We start from the raw sequence: 15,388 nt of genomic DNA on the forward strand, positions 1-15,388 counted from the left end.
TTTCCCCAACCCCCGGGGCCTGGCGACGGGGTGGCCGCGCCCGGGCATCCAAGCCGCGGGTTCGGTCTCCCGGAAGCTACAGGCGGCGAGCAGGGCACCTGGCCCCTGGCCCCTGGCCCCGGCGCCGGCCTTCGGCGCACGCAGGCGGACGGAGGAGCCGCTGTCCGCGGCCAGCCTAGCCCGGCGCCCTTCCTGCCTGCGGCCTCCCAATCTCACCGCCACTGCGCCTTGCTCTACCCTCCCCCGGTGGGCTCCCAGCCTCGTGGCTCATTTGCACCCCTCCCCCTCCCCCATCCTGGAGCCCCGAACCTGCGCGCGTGACAGCGCTACAGTAGCGCAGACCCGCCGGGGCCGCGGCGGAGCGGGCGGGGAGGCGGGGAAGGGAAGGGAGGGGCGGGAGGAGGTCGAGCCGGGGGAGAAGCTGTGGGTTGGGGCAAACCGATCGTCGCAGGGCTAAGCAGAAGCAGCTGCCGGTAATAGGCGCCGCCGGGGAGGGAGCAGGTTTCCCAGCCCCGGACGCGGCTGAGGCGGTAGCTCTGGCGGCCACAGCAACCGCGCGCTGGGGCGACCCGCAGCGGGGGCGCCCGCTCCAAGCGCAGACCCTCCCAACCTTCCGTACCACCCTACGGTCCCAGAGGGCACTCCCGACGCCCCAACCCCCTCCTCACCAGGACGCGGTAAAATGCCCTGGCACTCCGCTTCTCCCACCCGAAGCTCTCTCCCTTGCCCTATTTGCACCCCAAAGATGGTGCTAGATGGGCGTTATTCACAGCTTCGGAGGGAGGAGGGAGGGTGGAGGGCAGCAGGCGTCCCCTCGCCTCCTCCGCTCACACCCAGCGTCCTGGCGGAGAGGGCCAAGGCTTCCCGTCGTCTCCTGAGGTCTAGCAGCGAGGACGCGCTTAAGGCATCTCTGGTTATCTTTTCCCGGGTACTTCTGAGAAATAAGGAAATGTCTGCTGCAATTTCAGAAGCTTCAAATGTTAGACGCGTTGGTAAATGCAAACATTTGAAAACGTAAGAGAAATATAATAAGCATAGGAAAATCCACGACAAGTCTGAACAACCGATTTTTATCTATCACTTTATATCCGTCCATTTCCATCTACATATAAAAACCTGTGATTTGATGTAGTTTACACAAACCACAGGCATTTGGCATTTGCCTTTAGTGTTTTATTCCAATACGTTCATGAGCTGGCGATTGGCCTTCCAAACCTACTAAATATGTGTTTTAATTCTGGAAAAGTAAAATTCAGCTCAACTTATTGCATTTACATGTTATGAAGTATTTTTTTGTTTTGTTTTTTAGCTGGTGTAAGGTTTTCTAAAGTTTCCCCACCCCCAGCCCATCCTCAAGAGAATCCTACAGCTTCCCTGGCCCCTTGGTTGGCCACTTCAGTGATATCTAGTAATAAAATCTTTGTGGTCCCAGAATATAATCAATCTAGAATTTCTTTCTCTGGATGTTTACATCATGTGGAATTTTCGTTACAATCCTGTTAACATGTTTTGTTTAATTCAAGGCATGTCAGAAAAGAAAAAGAAAACTGAACATTCTTATAGAGGGAATCATTTTTCTTAACTTTTGACTTGAGATATCAGCGGTAGCACTTTGAGTTCCCTTTTCTTCCCCCCCCCCCCCCAAAAAAAAATATGCATTCCATTTTACTTATCAGAGGAGGCATCTGCATAGATAAAAGGGTGTTTTTTAAAAAATGTTTCCCCCAATAATATGAACTCTTCGCAAGTAGAAGGTACATTCCGGAGCGAAACAGCTTATAAACCACTCTGTGTTGTGTATCTGCCCACCTCTGCAGCTCCCCCAAACGTGTCCTGAAGAGCTGCCTGACTCCTGTGGCCTTCAGGTGTCTCTGAATAAATGAAATTTGAATGTCCTGTTGGAGGAAGCTTATGTGTTTCTGTACCTTGGATTTGGACAAAGGAACTGTTCGGAATCTCTGGGGGGAAATAATCCCCTGTTATGAAACAGCCTGGGGAACAGCAGCCCTCCAGGAGGTTCCCGCAAAAATCCCTCCTCCCCCAAGTGTTTGTGCGTCTATGTCCGCGGACACGTCACAGTTGAGCCCATTATTTCTCTTCTTCCACTTTTATTGGATAAGTGCAGCTGCGAGGAACCAAAAACAATCTATACTGGAAACGAATAAGGGAGATTCTCGGATTCTAAAGCTGTACCATAATTTCTAGTTTCACTTCTCGCTTCCCCACCTCCCCCACCCTCCACTCCAATTTGCAGGACCACGTGAGCAGTTCTGCATCGCACAGTCACTTCTCGAGTTTCTTATATAGTTTTGTTTTTTTCCCCATCTCAAGTAGTCAGAAAAATAATGCCGAGGGGGGAAGGCCTGAAATCGAACTGCAGACCCACCAGGCTGAGCGCCGGTCGCGCCTGCACAGTAGCAGCCACGGGTCTTCCGGGGCTTTTCCAAGACGGCACCCAAAGGTGCCAACTTCTCAGGCTTCAGGAAAAAGAAGAGTTTTAGGAAAGAAGCCAAACTCACTCCGAGGGAGTGATATCATCAAAGAGAACCCTCCTACCTGAGGTGAATTTCACTTAACTACCCCAACCGGGCTTAAGTCGTTCATGGGCTGTGGTCCTGCAATTCCTATCTCGCCACAGACCTGTGCGCCCCCATACTCTCTCAGTCTCCCTCTTCTCTTCTCTTCTCTTCTCTTCTCTTCTCTTCTCTTCTCTTCTCTTCTCTTCTCTTCTCTTCTCTTCTCTTCTCTTCTCTTCTCTTCTCTTCTCTCTTCTCTTCCTAGATCAATTTCCACATGAAATGATTTATCCATGATTGACCCTTGCAGCCACATTTGCAGTATTTCTTGAACAGGGATTACCACTCTCCGAAGCAAACGGTCTGATCAGCATTTCTAGCCCACGTTCAGTTTTCAACCTCCGTTCATTACCCTCTGTGTCTGGCCTCCCTGGAAACCCACTTCCAACAGCACGATGTCACTGCATCTGACTGAATGTAAGACTTCCCCGCATCACTGCAAGGACACCCAAACCTATTGAATCAAGGACTTAAGATTGCTAAGAAATTGTGCATAACTTCAAATTAAAAATGTCTGTAGGTGGTCTCACTGCAGTGGCCATAAGGATCTTGTTTTCTTATATATGGAAGAATAACTCCTTTTACACTCTAACAAACATTTTCCACAGCTGATCACCAGTGGTTTCCTTAGCTGAGTGTAAAATGATTTGAGTTTTCCTTTTGCCTATATAAATAAACTATGATTTGAAGGGAAATTTAGGCAAATTTTTGAGCCAGCCATTTACTTAAGGATCTACAACAAACTAAAAAATGAAATTGTGGGACAAAGATTGCAGAGTAAGGCTCTTAGCTGTCAGCATGCTGTGACTTCTGAAAATGAATGATACAATTTATCTGTTGGACTCCTCCCTTTCCTACCTATAGTTTGGTGCTATGATTCAGTTAACATATACATTTAATATCATATTAAAAGCACTGGTTTAAATGATGCATACAGCAATTCTAAGTTTTATTCCTTAAAGGAAAATATAAGCTATAAAACATTTGCTTGATAAAATAGAATACCCTACCAAAACAAAGCAAGCAAACAAAATGTCTGGTGTTAGAAGAGAAGCCACACAGACGCGAAAAATAAAGTTAAACAAGGGGAAAATAAAACAGACAAAACAGAAACAAAAGAAGTCTGCCCTATTTAGCAACTCAGCTCTCTGAATATCTGACTAATATTCAAAGACACATTCGGTTTTCATTACCAAGAACAGCTCTCCAGTGCTTCTTGTTACATGTTAAGAAATAAAGACAATTACCATGTTGGAAACATAATTTTCCTCACTCTAAATATTTTATGCTTATCAAACAAACAATGCATCGTTTGCTTTCTCCTTTCCACTACTCTTTGGTACTAATTTTGGCACTTAGATGGTGCTTGATTTGGCATGCAAGTTTGAAAATTACCTTCACAGTGACCTCTGGTACTATTTATTCTTCAGGTTTATTTGGCTGACAGATAGTTGATGGTTTTGTCTAAATGGACCTCAACCCAGAACCTATGCTTTTATAGTAAATACTCTTTCAATGAACCCAAGCTTTTCATTGGACAAAGGAGCCTGGAACCTATCCTTTTGGAAGCAAGGGTAAACCCGTGTAGTACTATTTTGCATGATGACAGAACTCATGGCATGGAATGGATTTTAGAAAATGTTTAATAGTCATTTACAACTATAAACCAAAAGTCAACAAAAGTACTATCAGCTATCTGCCAAAAACATGGCCAGGAAATAGTAAATGAGATTTAACCTGGATATGAGGAAATACTGTGTCTGGGGAAATACAATCTACAAGTTATAAACTTGAGGTCCAACTCCATATTATTCATGAGTCACATTCCCAAAATTTCTGTTCTACTGGCCATTAGAGGTTAGTTAAGGAGCATGCAGTCCTGATCTAAACTGTATTGGAAGAGCAATTATGTTGGCCAACAGATAGTTGATATTTTTAAAAATTCACCTGCAATTTTATTCTTGGAAGAAAAGGTGCTATTTTTTAAATTACTCTACTTGTGAGAAAGAACAAATCTGATGCTTCTTTGTCATATGATATTAAAGAAATGTAAAAAGAACAATCAAGCCATTGCCTTTGCGGGTGGGGGCAGGGACAAGTGACTGCCACATTGAGGAATCATATTCCCCAAAGTACTTGTTAGATATCATCTCTTTATAAAGGTAAAGGCAACTCACAAATGGATATGTTAATAAGTAGAATGACCTGGACAAAAGCAAATTGGAAGCTCAAAGCTCCACCTATAAAAGTAGTTGACAATGAAAAGCATATATATGCCAAGAGAGAAAGTGATAAAAGAAAAATTATACAAATTAGACTAAATATGCGGAAACATTGTATCTCAATAACTTTGGAAAGTTCACCTAAAAGGAAAAGATCAATAGCACAGGTGAATTTAAAAAAAATTAATCAAATCTACAATAAAATTTACCATTGTAATTATTTGTTACACATAGGTGATGGGTAAATCCTTGCTTGAAAATTCACCTGAATTCTTTAATAGAAATCTGGCCAGGAAGCCTCATGTTGCACACCTCACCTGGTCTCTTAAGCTATACATGCATGAAGATATAGGTAACCATGTTTGTTTTACCTCAGGTCCTCTTACTACATACCTCTGAAATTCCTGGTTTGATAAAAGAATGTGATGATGCTCTTTAGAAGTCTTGATAGGGGGAAATGTATGTCCTAACATTAGTCAACAATAGATGGTTTAAAAAACCAGTCCTAATGTAACAAGAAATTGGATGTAAACGTTAAAATTGATGGCTCATGTCATAAGTTTCTGTCAGTGAGTAAACTCCCTGGTTTACCTCATACATTTTTTTTAGGGAAGCAATAGGCAACGAACTTAACTCTCAGAGGATATGATAGTCCCATAGACTAAAAAGCACATGTACCTTTTATAATATAAAGATCCTAGGCTATAGGGACTGTGTCTTTAGTCTTGTGCATAGCTTATCTTGGAATTATTATTCCAGTGGTTTCAATTAATGCTCTCCAGTCACATGCACTCAACACCAAAGGAGTTAACGTGGTTCCTAACAATATGAAGTGATTTAGCTAAGTGAAAGAAGAAAGGCCAGTGTTGGGGAAAAGTGACTGGTCCTTTTAAAGTTTCTTTAAGTTGTTCCCGTACATAAGAAAGTTCCTAACTCAGATCTGGGGACTTGGCTTTATTCTTGGCTGTTCCATATGGTCTGGCCCTCTCCCAGGGATGCTCGGGAGTAAATCGCCACCTAAGCTGGTGGGCCAGACCTTCCTCCTCCTTCTTAAGGAAAACTCCTACTGGGTGCATTTGAAAGTGTTTCTATATGAAATTACATTGCCAAACTAAATAATAAAGGAATTTTTAAAAGAGCGAGAGAGCAAGCAAACATTTCTTTTGAATCAGGATTGGTCCCACATACCTAACCTGTCAGTGTAGGCAGAATACAAATGCTCAAAGATCTGCAGAACTGTTGAGTTTTGCCCTCTGCCTTCTGTGGGTCTCTTCTGAGAGTCTGAATAGGACCCACATTTAAACACATGTTTCTGTCACATGTCCTGTGTTTATGTCATAAACCAGAGTATAACTCTACACTTAAGCAATTTCTTTTTTGTTCCTTCCTGTGCAAAAACTTAGTCATTTCTTTATTGTACATAATGCAGGTTAGGAGAGCAGTTAAGATTAGCATTTTATGACATTAAGTGGCTAACTGTTCTAAGTCCAGTTTAAACTAACAGATACATAATTGAGTCCTTATGGCATTTCCTAGTTACTCACATGGAAATGCTGCAAATCTCTCTCTCTATATATATACACACACCAATAGATGAATATGAACTCCTATATATATTCTCAAATGGATTATTATGAATATATGTTTTATTGAGTTTTGGTTTGGTGTTGCAAGGGACATTTAAGTTTTTATTGAAAATTTCTTCATACTTGCATTCACAGCCAATAAAAAAATTAAGTATATTTTATGTCAAAAATAAACCTGTCTTGGGTGGTACAGTGCATTTTCAGATTGTGACCCTATGGCCAGGCACGACTGCAAATCCACCCTGTATGCCTGTAACTGATTTGGGACTTGGATTTCTGATTTGGCTGAGAGATGTGTAAAAACCTCAAGTAGTCAACAGCTCCCTATTGGCTGTGCATCTGAGGGGCTCAAGAGCATGTTTATTCCAGCAAGTGTCTGGGTTACATTATACTCAATAAATTGGCTCCTGCAACTCCTGTTTTGGAGAAGATGAAGAATTTGTATACTGTGCTAAAATAAATGTACTTTGCCCAAATAACAATTTCCCTCCATAAAAACATTCTGAATATGCCTCTATCTTCTGAATCTTATACTGCCCATATTTTAAACACGTGGCATTTCTGAAAGAGCAATAATGAAATAAATTCTCCACCCCTTCAAATTCAGAGGCTGGTTCAAAATCTAGAATTTTATCTAAAGGCCATCTGAATCTGGATTTTGAGAGGTTAAAAAAATAAAATGGCAGGATATTTGGGTTGAGCGTTGTTCTACATATTTTTTTAAGGAAATACCAGGATCAAGGATCAAAAGACTCCTTGTATTAGTACATAAAAATTTTTAGATTATAAGTTATTTCTGAATTATAAAAATTGATTTAAAATATGATCTTCAAATAAATACCATGCCTGTAGTCTTTGACAAGAGAAAACTTCCATTGCTTTCGGTGTTCTTAGCAGACACATATTTGGTAGTTTTGGGTTATTGTTGCTCCCTCCTTAAATGAAACTTTTTGATCACCTATGCTTTAAGAGACTCTGGGTTTAGACTTCTTAAAAAATATTTGTGAATGGGTAGGAAGGGTAAGCAGCGGGTTCAAGAAGGGTAAGCCATCCTCATCAACTGGCTAATTTGGTTACTATTTCTCTTTGGACAAGGTAATGTGGTCTTACTGGGTTAACATAATTTATCAGTACATTGACTTTTATAAGAAGTTCTCTTCACAGGATATACATGGTCTATTTTGAAAAGCGTCTGGGTCTGCATGCATCCAACAGTTTAGGATTAAAAAAAATCAGTCTTTGTGTAGATTTCTGCCTATTTCCTGTGAACTGGTCTTATCGCCAAATCTATAATCGGTGGTCTTTGAAGGTGAGGGATTAGGTCTCATTGTTCTGACTCTAACTTCGTGGTATCTAGCACAAATCCACAGATACTTGATGACTGATAAAGACAACAGCAAAGCGTGTGAATCTGGCCCATCTTGAAAGAGTGTGTAGGATAATACCCATATTCATGCCATGTTTTATGCTCTCTGGGGCCCTTTGCTTACATTATCTCATTTGATGTGAATACGTGAGAGGAGGTGGGGACAGGATTTCATGTGAGAGGGGGAGACAAGTGCAAATTTTTGAATGCTCACTGAGAAGTGATGAGTCCTTATAAGAGCAAATCATCAAGGTATTTGCATATCTGTCACTGCTTGTGATTGGATTCCCTAAATCGAGTAAGAGGAAGTTCCCAAAGCAGGGGCAGCTCAGATTACTGGCCTGTAATGGATGCTGGGTCCAATGCTGAAATACTTCCCAGGCCCAATCAAGGTTCTCTCTAGACCCCATTAAGTCAGATGCAGCCGGACCTGGGGGTTACAGAAACTTTCCCCTCCCCTCCCCAAGGAGTTCCCGGGTGCAAAGAAAGGCAAAAAGAAAAACTAGTAGAAAGGATACAGGACATTTAGTCCCAGCTTCCTTGTACGATTTGGTGTAATCCATTTACCCCTCTTTGCCTCAGTTTCTCTAAATGTAAGAAGTTGGATTACATAGCTTTAAAACCCCTTATAAAACATTTGAATCCTGGTTGTTTTAATAAATTTCAGCCGGGTTGCTTATTTCTTTATATTCTCCACCCCGCCAGAATAAAAAAATCACCCTGTCACTCCACCCATCCTTCCCTTCAGGCCCACCTCCTGCGCACCCAGCTCGCAGTTAACTGAGCAAACCCCCAGGCTCCCTCCGCTTTAAACACCGCATGGCCCCGGGGTCCCAGCCACCCCGGGCCTGGGCAGCTGGTGGGGCTCAGCTCTGCGCGGAGGAGCCCGGGGAAGGGGTCCTGGGAAGAAGGCTCTGGCCACCGGCGCCCGCCCTGGTGTCGCTGCGCTCTCAGAGCCACGTGAAGGGCGCCCCTCAACCCGGAGGCAAGGACGCATTTAAGAAGGAGCGAAAGCCGCCGCTGGCTCGCATTTCTGGAAGCCAGAGCAGTTTTTGCCCAAAACACGAGACAGACCCCCTCTTAGCCGCTGCCCTGGCCGTTACCCATTTTCCGTTTGTTTTGGGAAGAACCAGTTCCTCAACCCCGCGTCGCCGAGTTGGGACACCGTGCGTCCAGCTGCCCGGCCGGTCGCCGGCCGCCCTCCCCTGGCGCGCGCTCTCGCCACCTTCGTCCCGGCCCAGCTCCCGCCCTGCCCGGGCTGCCGGCGGCGCTGGCCTTCGCTCGGATTGCGGTGACGAGGAGACTTTGTTGTGAAACCAAATCTGACCCTTTGGCTCCGAGGCAGGGCCCCGAGCCCGGGCCGCTGACGCCGCAGCCCCACCGGGGCAGGAGGGCGGTGATCGGAGCCCGGGCGGCGGAGGGGGCGCAGCTGCCGCTGGCCGAGCCCGGAGCGATCGCGCCCACCCGCTGCCCAGCCCGCCGCGCCTCGGAGGCCTCCTGCTGCGGAGGGCACCGTCGCCAGGTACGCAGAGCCACCTGGATGGGTGCCGTGGGCGCGCGTGATAATGGGACCCCGTCGGGGCCAGCGGCGGGGACACGCCGGAGGCGCCCCCCGCCCGGCAGGCTTAGGGCGCTGCACGTGCAGGGACCCGATTGTTTTCCTTTGGGGAAGTGGTGACGGATTGGGACGTCGGGGGACAGAGGGGAGGTCGTCTTGACCTTATTCGATGTTGTGATTGCCGTCTTGGACGTGTGCTTGCGCGCCAAGACCAGCACTGGGCCGCTCCTGGGGGGCAGCGGGGACAAGCAGATACTATATGTAGCACTTTCCAGCCACCCCGATTTCCTTCCTAAGGTCACAGCGGTTCGGTGGGTGGAAATCAGAGGCCAGTGAAAAGAAGTAGCCGGCTGGGTAGGAGGGGTCAAGCAGGTCGAGGCATTGTTATTTCTATGAATAATTAGGGAAGCAGTAAAAAATAAACAGGATCTTTGTTTTTACCTTTGGCGAGGTTAAGGGGAGGTGGGAATACTGCATACAATAGAAATCGGGTTTTTTTAAATTGTTTTCTTTATGTTAATTAAGACCCACCCAACTTTTTTGTTCTGGTAGCCAGACAGACTGATGCTAACTGGGTAACTAATGCTAACTCAAGGCTTCTTGAAAAAGTTTGGGTGGGAGGAGCACTCAGACCTTTCAAGAAATGTGAATGGCTATAAAAAAAAGAGTCAGTGTCAAGTGTCTGCTCGGCACAGAGGATCCCAGCTCTGAGTGATACCGGCAGGAATAAGGTAGGAGCAGGATGTCCACATCAGGAAGGCATCCTTCCACCCTGTTCAGAGACCCTAATGCCCTAACTGCCCTGTGTCTCTAGCTCTGGGCTGTTCATTCAGCCCACCCCGGGAAACAGGCCATGTGCTGAGCATCTTGGAACACTGGGACCGAATGTGACTAGGGCCCTGCTGGGGAAAACACGGGTGTGCGAGGCTTCCGGGAGGACAGGACTGGATGAGCCTGCGAGGCTATGCAGGAGTCTGGGTGGGAGATGGCTCCTCCAGGTCAGGGGTGTTGGCACCAGGGGCCCTGGAAGTAGGTTGTCGTCTTTGCAGGTGAGCAGGAGAGAACCGGGATGCAGGAGGGATGTGTAGAGGTGGTGGCTAGGGCCAGATGGGAAAAGGCTTGGATGTCAGAACAAATGAGACCAAATCAGAATGGTTCCCTACTTGGGAGAGAGCAAAATCTAAGTTTCACATCTTGGAACATATGGAGGCCTTGGAGAGAAGGCAGAGAAAAGTGATAATTAAGATAAATGACAAAATAGGAGCTATAAAAATAATCTATTAGTGGGATTATTTAGCCTATAAAAAAGTCAAAAGGTGCCCGGCCAGTGTGGCTCAGTGGTTGAGCGTTGACCTATGAACCAGGAGGTCATAGTTCGATTCCCAGTCAGGGCACATGGTTGAGTTGTGGGCTCAAACCCCAGTGTGGGGCATGCAGGAGGCAGCTGATCATCATTGATGTTTCTATCTCTCTCTCCCTCTCCCTTCCTCTCTGAAATTAATAAAAATACATATTTTTTAAAAGTCAAAAGGTAATTAAAGAGAAGAAGCACTATAATAACAACATTGTTTTACTAATTGTTATTGTAGTAATCTGAAACGAAGCTTCTAAGAGTGTCTTTAAGCAATCGACTTACATTGATACATTTTGGATGTAAAAACTAGAGACAATTAATTATTAATTGCATTATATTTTTATAACCTTTCATCCTTTCCAGAATTCTTATCATTTGCTCAACACACATTTATTGGACATATACTATATGTAGGGCATATTTTCAATCAGCTCTATCCTACTAGATGGTATTAATGTCATTGTATAGGTGAAGAAGTAGGCTCAGAGAAGGTAATTAATTTTCCCAGGATTACAGAGTTGATAAGTGCCAGAGTTACCAACTTCAATTCCTATTCTCCTAACCTGTCTTCAGTGGTCTTTTTCTCTACCCTTCGACCTATCAGACTTGCTCTGTTTTTGGCTTTCTCCTCTTTATCATTTATATCAGTGACTTGAGAGAAGAAAGCTAAAGTAATGGCTTTTAGGTCGGTGTATTGCAGAAAGCTGGACATCTCAATCATTGGCTTACAGAATGAGTCAGAGAAAATATGAGTGAGCTACACTGATGGGCAGAAACTCACAAAATGAGAATTTCACAGGGCTGAATCAATTCCTCAGAGAACAGAGGGACTGTGACTTGAAAACAGGTCATTTGCAGAAGGGTTTGAGTGTCCCTAAACTCAGTAACTGCCTGTGGTGTTCGAATCCAACTGAGCACTGAGCAAAAGACATGTCTTGTGGAGGGACATCAGAAAGTGAAGAATTTGGTTTTTAGAAGATATTTTGGGCCTACGAAGGAGAGCTCTTAGGGGATAGCATCATAATATTAAATATTTCAAGGACAATTTTTTAGAGGAGGATATTGAAATGTGTTTGTGTTGGTGCAGAAGAGAAATTGAACCTAGGGAAGATGGATCTATTTCAGCTCCGTATAAGGGAAAACCTCCTAAAGGTTAAACCTTCCAGCCATGGACCAGGTGGCTTGCCAAGCTGGTGAATTTCCATCCCCAGAGGTGTTCATGCTGAAGTAGGTTGGCTATCTGTCAAGGATGTTTCGGGAGATTCCTGCTCTGGAAATGTGGATTCCATAACTTCCTCCTGTGGGCCAGTCACAACATCCCATGCCTTATATGTTCCTGTCACATTACATCACCCATGAACAGTTTTCTCATTGAACTGAAGGGAGACAGATTTCTTAAACTCTTCTAGTTTTGCACTAGTGTCAGCTGGCCTTTGATTTTAAGGAAAGAGTGAAATTCAAAGAAACCCTGACTCAGTGCCTCTATTCTGACAGCTTAATGCTTTCCCGATTACTGACTTTATTTTCCATGTTTTGACCTTGGAGACTGCAGACCTACAGTCTTATTTCATCAAGTAACCCTTACTCTTGTCAAGAACCAACTAAAAGAGTCAGCATCCCGGAAATGAAATTGCTTTGCTAAACTTTAGTTGGAATTGTCAAGGGTGAGGGAAGGAATGGTGTTGGAGTAGAGCAGGGAAGCATTTACTCTCTAGGTCCTCCTAAACTGTCACATGAAATAGCATTAATCTTGAGGTCTAATGAGGAACTTAGATCCCCTGTTCTAAATAAATATGTTACCACTGAGCTGGACATTGAAGTCTATGCCTACATCCGTGGTTAAAATTGCCTTTGAATTTTAGTAGCAAAACAAACAAACAAAAGAAACAGCATAAGAGTCTAAGAAGTATGTTTTCACCTTATTTTGATAAATGAATCTGCTTTTAAATTTTTGGACAGCTGAGCATACTGTGGGCTAGGCACAGACCAGGGACTTTCTGAATTTTTACTTTATTTTATTTTATTTTTAATTTTTTAAAATATTTTTTATTGATTTTTTACAGAGAGGAAGGGAGAGGGATAGAGATTTAGAAACATCGATGAGAGAGAAACATCAATCAGTTGCCTCCTGCAAATTCCCCACTGGGGATGTGCCTGCAACCAAGGTACATGCCCTTGACCAGAATCGAACCTGGGACCCTTGAGCCCACAGGCTGACGCTCTATCCACTAAGCCAAACTGGTTAGGGCAGAATTTTTACTTTATTTTAAGCCTTTATGGTTGAAAGTATTACATATGTCTCCCTTTTTTTCCCCATGAACCCCTTCTAGCCTGCTCCTCCCACCCCACCCCAGGCCTTCACCACCCTGTTGTCTATGTCCATGGGTTATGCATACATGCATACAAGTTCTTTGGTTGATCTCTTCCCACTCACAATTTGACCAGGGTGTTACTGAAAACCAAACTTCCATTCACCATTCTGATTCAAGTCCTTAAAAATTAAGCCTTTAGCATTATATCAATGATCACCATTCCAATTGAATCTTTGTATTAAAGAACATTATATACTGTTTATGCTTTACCTCTAAACCAAGAGTATGTTCTTCAGCCTCTTCTTTTTTTTAAATATATATATTTTATTGATTTTTTATAGAGAGGAGGGGAGAGGGATAGAGAGTTAGAAACATCGATGAGAGAGAAACATTGATCAGCTGTCTCCTGCACACTCCCTACTGGTGATGTGCCCGCAACCAAGATACATGCCCTTGACCGGAATCGAACCTGGGACCCTTCAGTCTGCAGGCCGACGCTCCATCCACTGAGCCAAACTGGTTCGGCCCTTCCACCTCTTCTTTCCTTCTATACCTAACCCATGAACATTATTGGTTGTTGAACCCGTATCATTTACTCAAGCAGGAGTGAATGTCACCTGCGTTAGAGAGGAGTGTTGGTGGATGGACATCTAGACAAAGATCAGCACTGGCATTGTGTTCGATTTGGAGGGGCAAGGACTGTAATTCCCAACGAAGAAGGCAGCCACTGACAAAACGAGTTGTTGCTTTCTTGACTGTCCTGGAAAAAAGAGGTTGACAACTGGTAGGAAATGTGACTTGTGGCACATTTAAAAAAAATGTTATTAAGTGTATGCATCACTGAATTTTGACAATTATATAGATCCATGTAACCACTACCATCAAGATATAGAATACTTCTAACTCCCCCAGAAGTTCCCTGTGCCCCTCTGCAGTCCAACACTCTCCACCCCCACCCCAGCCTGGCTCCAAGCAACCACTCTTCTGCTTCACCCCTGTGGATGAGTTTTGTGGTGTATTTTCAACACCTTAAGAGGTATTTACTGGTAGATCTTTCTAAGTAGAAGTAAAGAAGTAGATATTTCACATCCCGTCTTTTTCTTTTAAATAAAGTAAGAAAATCCATCAGTTAGTTACAGTTATATACTTAATTTGCATAATAGCAAACATAACCACTGAATGGAACCCGTTCAGTGTGTTACCAGTAGTTCTAGAGCACAAGTTATTCTAAAACTGAAACTGTAGTCTTAGTGGGATGAGAATGTATTTCTGTGACTCACTGTATCCGAACCACATCTGTGGAGGGACTAGCAATGCCCTAAATTCAGTAGATGCAGCAGAATTAATACACCAGCCTGGTGAAATATGAGATAACTTTACCATGTGTCATTATGCTTTAGATTATTTTTTCTCAGATGTCTGAATTATATATGAGTTATAGGTCTGTGGTTCTCAAGCAGTGTGCTATGGCACACCACTGTTCCTCAAATTCATCATGGGCATGCCACCCGTCAGAGCCACTGGGCAGCATTGACTTGTTCTATGCTTGAATATTTTAAGACAATGGCTGTCAGACTCAACCGACCGAGCCCTGTGACATGGTTGATTGTAAGATAAGAGGAGGAAGAAGTGTTCAGGATAAAAGATCCCATGTTTACTGGAATACATTTTGGCTTTTCTTCTTGAGTCCTTGGGAGCAGACTTCATTTAAAGGGCAATGATGAGTGGAAGCAAGAGCAAGTGAAGTGTGTGATAACCATGCATATGTTTACCAGCACCGTGATCATCCCCACCAATGACTCAGTTAAGGCTTTCAAATGTCCATCCATGGTTTTTAGTGTTCAGAAGTTTGCCAGGAATATAAAAATTTGGTAACCTCTAGCATAAGGCGATTCATGAATGCTGTAAAGACTACATGTTTCTGTGTAGCAATTTAATTTGAACATTTTTAAAATGTGACTTCTGTGTTTCATCCTTCTACCAGGGCCAGTGTTATAAGTAAGGGAAATCCGAATAAGTGAATTTGACCTCACTTTGCTATTCTGTTTTATAATTCTGTCTCTTTTTATAAAAATATAATTATTGATTTCAGAGAGGAAGAGAGAGATAGAAACATCAATGATGAGAGAGGATCGTTGATCAGCTGCCTCCTGAACACTTGGGGATCGAGTCCACATGCATGTGCCCTGACTGGGAATTGAACTGTGACCCAGCCAGGCAGGAGAGCTACTGTTTTTTCAACTATCATACCTTTTGATCCTTTAATTATACTCTTTGGAATTTATTCTTAAAGAAATAATGAAAAAATGTCATGAATGAAGATGAAGTGTCATATGCTATGGTGAAAGAGTGAAAAAAAAAAACACCCAACACCACCCACATGCCTTATCTATAGAAATATCTCCCTGGTGGAA

At 43.7% G+C, this 15,388-nt stretch overlaps 1 protein-coding gene across 6 annotated transcripts in view; it reads left to right on the top strand.

Moving 5' to 3' along the window:
• Window positions 1–9,100: 9,100 nt before the first annotated feature.
• Window positions 9,101–15,388, top strand: part of EYA1 (EYA transcriptional coactivator and phosphatase 1) — a 302,957-nt gene continuing 296,669 nt past the window's right edge. For 2 of the 6 annotated variants that reach the window (XM_059672898.1, XM_059672900.1), the window contains exon 1: window positions 9,102–9,272. The gene's annotated coding sequence lies outside the window, so the exon portion shown is untranslated. Of the gene's footprint in view, window positions 9,273–15,388 lie in introns of all 6 variants that reach the window. The other 4 variants (XM_059672897.1, XM_059672896.1, XM_059672901.1 and 1 more) reach the window with 3 other exon arrangements.

This window comes from Myotis daubentonii, chromosome 17 (genome assembly GCF_963259705.1).
Source record: "Myotis daubentonii chromosome 17, mMyoDau2.1, whole genome shotgun sequence".
Classification (NCBI taxonomy): Eukaryota; Metazoa; Chordata; class Mammalia; order Chiroptera; family Vespertilionidae; genus Myotis; species Myotis daubentonii.